We start from the raw sequence: 6,884 nt of genomic DNA on the forward strand, positions 1-6,884 counted from the left end.
TTATTATTCATTTTAATTTGGAGCATTTAATGCGAGAGAATACACATATTTTTCAATTGTATGAGATTCAATTTATTTAATTTGTAATAAATATTTATGTTTTTAATCGTAAATATTAGGTTTATTTTTTATTTCTCTTATAAATTTCATTTATTTTCATTTTTTTGTTGTCATTGTTATATGGCTTTTTTACATAAGTTTTTTTTCGTTCCTATGTTTTTATGTTGCTCAAGTTTTGTACAAATGTATATACGTTTTTACGATTTTTATTTTTTATTCTAGAAATTATATATCTTTCGAAAATATACCATGGTTTATTTTTTGTGTTGATAAACATATTGAAAAATGAAAATATACATCTCATCTATTATTTGATATAAGACGATATATTGTAAAATTGTTATATACGTGCACTTATTTTGTGTAACGCTCAAAATATAAGGTAATTTTAATTTTAATTATTTTGGAGAAATTTTATTTTTGTTGAAATTATTTTGAGTGTTAATTGAGTTATTTTGTTGAAATTATGGCTAATTAAATGTTTGTTGGGAGAACGTTTAATTGGTTTAAAGATTTGGAGATTTATGTTATTAAAGATTGTGATTGGTTAATTGGTGAGATTTAAGGAATTAGATTAATTAAATATATATATATATATATATATATATATATGAGAAATTTTCATAAATATAACAAACTACTAAAATACGACCCATGTAACAAAGCACATAAAGTTAACAATTTTTTAAATATTTCAGGTTTGCTCTTCCATTTTTTTTCTACTCTCTGCGATTTTTTCTATCGTCTTTCTTCCTTTACTGTTTTTTTTCGCGGTGATTTCTTTCATTGTCGTTCTTCTTTTCCTCTTCTTATTTTACATATTTTAGATTTGGGTAACCAAATATGTTTTCTTTCTACCGTCTTTCTTCTTTTTCTCTTTTTTTCGCTACGTGCATTGTCTTTCTTCTTTTCCTTATCTTTTTTTATGTCGTTTAAATTTGGATAATCAAATCTAATTTCTTTCTATCGTATTTCTTATTTTTTTTCTTTTTTTTTCCTGCGTGCATCGTCTTTCTTCTTTTTCTCCTCTTTTTTATGTCGTTTAGATTTGGGGATAACCAAATCTAAAAGATCGTGTATAAAGAATCTTGAAAAAGATCATTTAGATTGATGTAGCCAAATTTAACGATCATGTAAAAAAATAAACGATCGTGTACTAAAACAATTAAAAACAATTGTCTAGCCAAATCTAAACGATAGTGTACTAAAGAATCTTGAAAAAAATAAACGATCATGTAAACAAATCTAAACGATCGTGTATCAGAAGAATCTTAAAAAATCTTTTAGCCAAATCTAAACGATCGTGTACCAAATTTTGAAGAAAAAATTGTTTAGATTTGTGGTAGCCAAATCTGAACCATCGTGTATCCAAATCTAAATGACCAAATATAAACGATCGTGTAACCAAATTAAACAATAGAATTGAAAAAAATAAATCGTTTAGATTTGGCTATCCAAATCTAAACGATAGTATACCAAACAATAAACAAATCTAAATGATTGCGTACCAAATATACTACGCGCGTTGTACCAAATATATTACGCACGTTGTTGATAAGACATTTTTGGTATTTTCCATTGTGGCAATGTGGACCTTTTTCGTTTTTAGAATTGTTCTATACAATGTAAATATTTTGCTGCTTTGTTATATTTTTTAAAAGACCCCTATATATATATATATATATATATATATATATATATATATATATATATAATTTTAAAGAAATGGTGAAATAATTATATTAAGTATAATATAATTACTTAATATAATTATTAAAGATTAGTATATTATAGAATTTAGGAAGATAAAAGTGATTAAGTGATTGAGGAGAGAGAATATTTGATTTTTGTTTAAAGGAATGATGTGATTGGATAATAAATAAAGAGAGAATGTGGGATTTGTTAAAAAAAAAGGAAAAAAAGAAAAACATAATAATAACATTATTATTATTATTATTATTATTATTATTATTATTATTATTATTATTATTGTTATTATTATTACCCTTCTCCGTTTGTTTTCCGTTAAGTCGTTGCGCATAAGATCTCCGTCTCCATCATCTCCGTTAGGTTCGTCTTCAACCGTCGTCGGATGTCTTCATCACTTCCATCTGCATTTGTCGTTCCACTTCGTCAATCCCTCTATAGCACATCGACGTCTCTACCTCCCTCCGTCCCTTTTGAAGACGAACATATTCCCATCACGTCGGCCACCATTCGCAAGTCGTTACCCAGCGCGCAAGAAAGCCAATCTTCACTCTGAACCACACGTGAGACACCCTTCTTCGTCTAAGTCGTATGCATGTAAGCCATGTCGTGTGCTTTGCGAGCCGCGTGCAAGCCAAATCTTAGTCAAGTTCCACAACCAAGCCAACCTTCTTCTCCTTCAACAAAGCCGCATGCGCCTTCCGTTCTTTCTAGTTGAGCCGTTGGAGCCGCCAAGCCATTTTTTGGTCATTTTCTCACCTAATTTGGTAAGTTTTGGTAAGTTTCAATGAGTTTTGGATAATACCCATGAGATGTTAATTTTGGACTCTAAATAATTAAATTTTGGATTTAAGTAGGGGTATTTTTCATCAAGGTTTAAATTGGAAGCTTGTGCTGTGAAATTTCCCAATCAAGGATAATTTGGATTCAACCTCAACTTTGGATAAGTTGACTTAAATTTGATTTTGGATCTTTAAGCAACCATTAAAATTATTATTTTTAGTTATTGGGTTCCCTTACTGTTTAGGACTTGATTATTTGGAAAGCTTGATCGTGACTGTTAGGATAATTTGGTTAAATTAATCTCGAGGTAAGAGATTCTTCTACTAGACTCTCATACTGAAGTTAAGAGTTTACATTTGATTTCTCTATTATGCATTGATGTAGCTAAAATGCATAATGTATCGAGGATGTATGTGTTGGAATTTATGTCCTAAAACTCGTATTTTGTTATTTGATTCAATAAAATTTATTATTGAATGCTATAATCTTAAAACCAATAAATTAAGGTCCCGAGGCGATTTTACTAAGTTTTTCAATACACTTGAACTTTATGTAGAGACAAACATGGATTAAGTTCGAGTTAAAAGCCCAAATAGTCTATAGTGTATGAATAAGGTTGAGCGCCTTATTCTGGAAAAACACTATGGATGCGGACTGCTCCGTAGTTAGTACAAACAATGTAATCCTGAATCGTTCATGTAGAGTTATGGGAGTGAGGGCATCCTATGTAAATGGTTTGCATAAGATTAGAACCCCGAAATAGTCACTTTTAGTTATAACATCGTAAACTATAAACTGATTATCTCAATTATGATGACCTAGGTAACTTGATCATAATCCTGAGCTAACTATGAACTTTCTGTTCATTCGGTAGCATCCTTACATCTGCATAGGTGAGGGCAGTTCATCATCGCTAGCCCAATAAGCCTCCCATTTCAGAGATAAGACTGAGTGGATAGCTAGGGTCATAGGGTGCAAGATGCAATTCGCTCCTACCCACTTCTGGGATAGTAGATAGGTTATTTCCTTAAGGACTGAATCCAAGTCTTGAACAAGGGGCCTCACCTTCTCATTGGCCCGAGAAGGACTTAAGTTTATAGGTTGGACCTTAAACCAATTGTTCAATAGTGGATCAGTGGGTCTTAAGGAGCAAGATGTAATCTCAGGGGTAAAACGGTATTTTGACCCAGCCAAGGTTATGAAAAATTTATGAAGGATCAACTTACTCATCATGGTTATATCAAGTGGACCGAAATATATCTATAGTGGGAGTGCAACTATGAGTCTTTAGTGGAATGATTCATTAGTTAACAAATGTTGATTAAGCTTGGTCTAAAAGAGTTTAGCTAGTTAATCTCGAATCATTGGAGCCCATGATCTATAGGTCCATTAGGTTCCCCTACTAACTCATATGGATTCAACTAAGAGCAATATGTCGAAGTAATTCAAATTGTTCGAATTAGAAAAAGAGAGAGAAACCGACAAATATATAAGATATAAGTTGGTAGATAAAAACTTTAAGCTTTGTATTTAAATATGGTTTAAATAAATATGAATATAGATTCATATTTAGAAGCTTGGAAAGTTTTGAAACGGTCAAAGTTGTAAAAGTCAACATGTTGACTTTTGACTTTGAAAAACAAAATTTTGACCGAATTTATATTCAAATATGATTTGAATTTTAGAAAAATGAATGCGAATTCATACTCGGGAGGTTGAAATTAGTCAAGACGGGTAAAATAGCAAAAAGTCAAAAAGTTGACTTTTGACTAAGAAAAGTCAAAGTAAAACTGTGACTTAATTGGTCAAATGACCAAATTGCCCTTTGACTAATTTCTTTATTAACTAAATGTTAGTGGTAAATATGACAGCTTATTATGAATTAGAAGTGATTCCATTAAATAGTTAATGGATTAATTAGGCGTTGAGATTATATGAAATAAATTGCATGCATTTTGCATGTGATTTTTCTATATAAACTTCTCATTTCCGAATGAGAAGAGGATTATGATTCACACATAAAATCTCTAAACGATACACCTTCTTCCTTCCATCTCTCTAAGATATCCTTCATAAAAACGAGTCCCACAACTCAATTCTTGGCCCTAAGATTAGTAGGTCAACATAGCTGTTGTCCTTTGCTCGTGATCTGCAGGCAGAGAAGAAGCTTTGGAACGAAGAAGAAGTTGAGAACTACAAAGGTAAGCTCATCATTTACCTTTTACTTTCTTCGTTTAGGTCTATCGTTTCACTACAACAAATTAACCTTTCAATAACATTTTTTAATAACATATTTATAAAATGTTATTCAAGAAAGGAAAATAGGCGCGCACGGGAATTGAAAAAAGAAAAGAAAAGTGGGCGCAGGACTAAAATGTAATTTAAAGAAAAGAAAAGAAAATTGGAACGTGTGACCTCATTGAGCAGACGATCGACCTCATCTTCTCCTTTGGACGATTCTTCTTCTCCTTCGACCTCCATCTTCGATCTCTCTTCTCCAATTTGTCATATTCTCCGGTCAGCGTCTTCTCCTTCTTCGGACTTTCATTTGCGAAATTTGGACCTCCTCTTCTTTCATTCCCCTCTCAAATTTCAAAAACCCTCGTTTCATTCCCCTCCCCTCTAAAATTTCAAAAACCCATTGTCATCTCTTCCAATCTCTCTATCGCTCTCTTTTGCTCACCATTTGTCTCTTTCGTCGTCTATCACGCCATGGCCAATAGATTGTACACTCACACACCGACGGGGAACCTCTGTTATTGTTACCTTGAGAATGCTACCACCTAGCCACCTCCTTGCGCCATTCAACTTGCCAAACGTCGATAGCACGTCACACCATCAAGTCGAACCCAACGTCTGTGGCGAAATCGAGCGTTTACTACCTAAAGTTGAACCCCAATGTCGAATACCTTTTGTGTTGAGATTTGTCGTTGGTGAAGCTCGATATACGCCATTAAAGCTATTGTGGGTATGTTTTGGTGAGTATTTATGATTTTCTTGGAATTGTTTTATACCAATAGGCTTTTAACTCAAATTAGTTGATAACTTTTCTCATTTCATTCTTCCCATTTCCGGTTAATCAAGAAATTTTCTCATTTCATTCTTCCCATTTTTTGTTTTAAATGGTGGCATCATTTTTTCTCTTCTCTTCTTTTTTTTTTTTTTGACAAAACTAAATGTTAAAATCTTAATTGCTGAGATTCTATAAAGGAAAATCAGTCTATGAGTTTTTGCCGTCGATCCATGTTTTTTCTATTTCACCTATGGTTATACTAGCATTCGATGAGTATGTTACAACTACTAAGTGAGAGAAGTATTGAATACAATCGATCACGTGGTTTTCCTTTAGTTTGCACAGTGACAACAAGCTTTGTTCCCTGCAATCGTATTGATTCTCTCTCTGGGACAGAAATATGAAGATAAAATGAAGGAGAAGGGTGAGGTCCCAGTTATGTTCAAGTATAAAAGACTCTCTTGCTCATTATTGGTGTTATTATTCTTCATGTAGTTAAATTGTTTTTCCCTTTCAGGAATATACCATAGTTTGTAATTTATATTCAAGCACTGTAGTTTGTCTTCTAGCCAGTCATTTGGGACCTCTAAAAAGATGAACAACTAAAGATGAAGAAGGGAACATCCAAATCCTGAAGTGAGAACTCTAATTGATTGTCTGTGCAATTATATTATTCCTCATATTGCATTTATGGAGTTTATTTGACTCTTTTCTGCCACTTTAGGACTTTGTACCATCCTACACTAAATCCCATTGGAGCTCTACCATCTAGCAAACCTCCAATGTTTAAATCATCAATTGGTAAGTTATTTTCCAAGTTTTCTATTGGTAACTTTATTTATGCATACTATACTTACATACTAATTATGGAGTCCTTTATAAACGAAGTTTAGACGAAAATGGGTATGGCTTAAGAATTTAAAACATCCTTGTAAGTTCTTTGAAGATTTGATGCTGATATCTCTATTAAAGTGAATGAAATCAAGGTAACAATTTGCAAGTTAGCTATTAAAGTGTGTTCTCATTCCTAAAAAACTTATTATAAGACGGACATTAATGGTTTGGCCCATTCTCTTATATTTCTTTTTTATGGTGTAGAGGTACATAAGCAAAAAAGAAATAATTCAATTTGCAAAACTCAAGGGAGAAGATAATGGTTTAACTACTATTGATTGAAAATTTTCTTTTATTTTTCAACTTGGTAGCATGAATAATCTTTGTTATCATCCAAATTGCACATTGGTCTTGGGTTACTATCGTTGCAACAACTTATTAATTTCCCTTTGTTCATTTCTTTAGCCTTTGTTCATGTATTCTCCAG

Source organism: Cucumis melo, chromosome 8, assembly GCF_025177605.1.
Source record: "Cucumis melo cultivar AY chromosome 8, USDA_Cmelo_AY_1.0, whole genome shotgun sequence".
Taxonomy (NCBI): Eukaryota; Viridiplantae; Streptophyta; class Magnoliopsida; order Cucurbitales; family Cucurbitaceae; genus Cucumis; species Cucumis melo.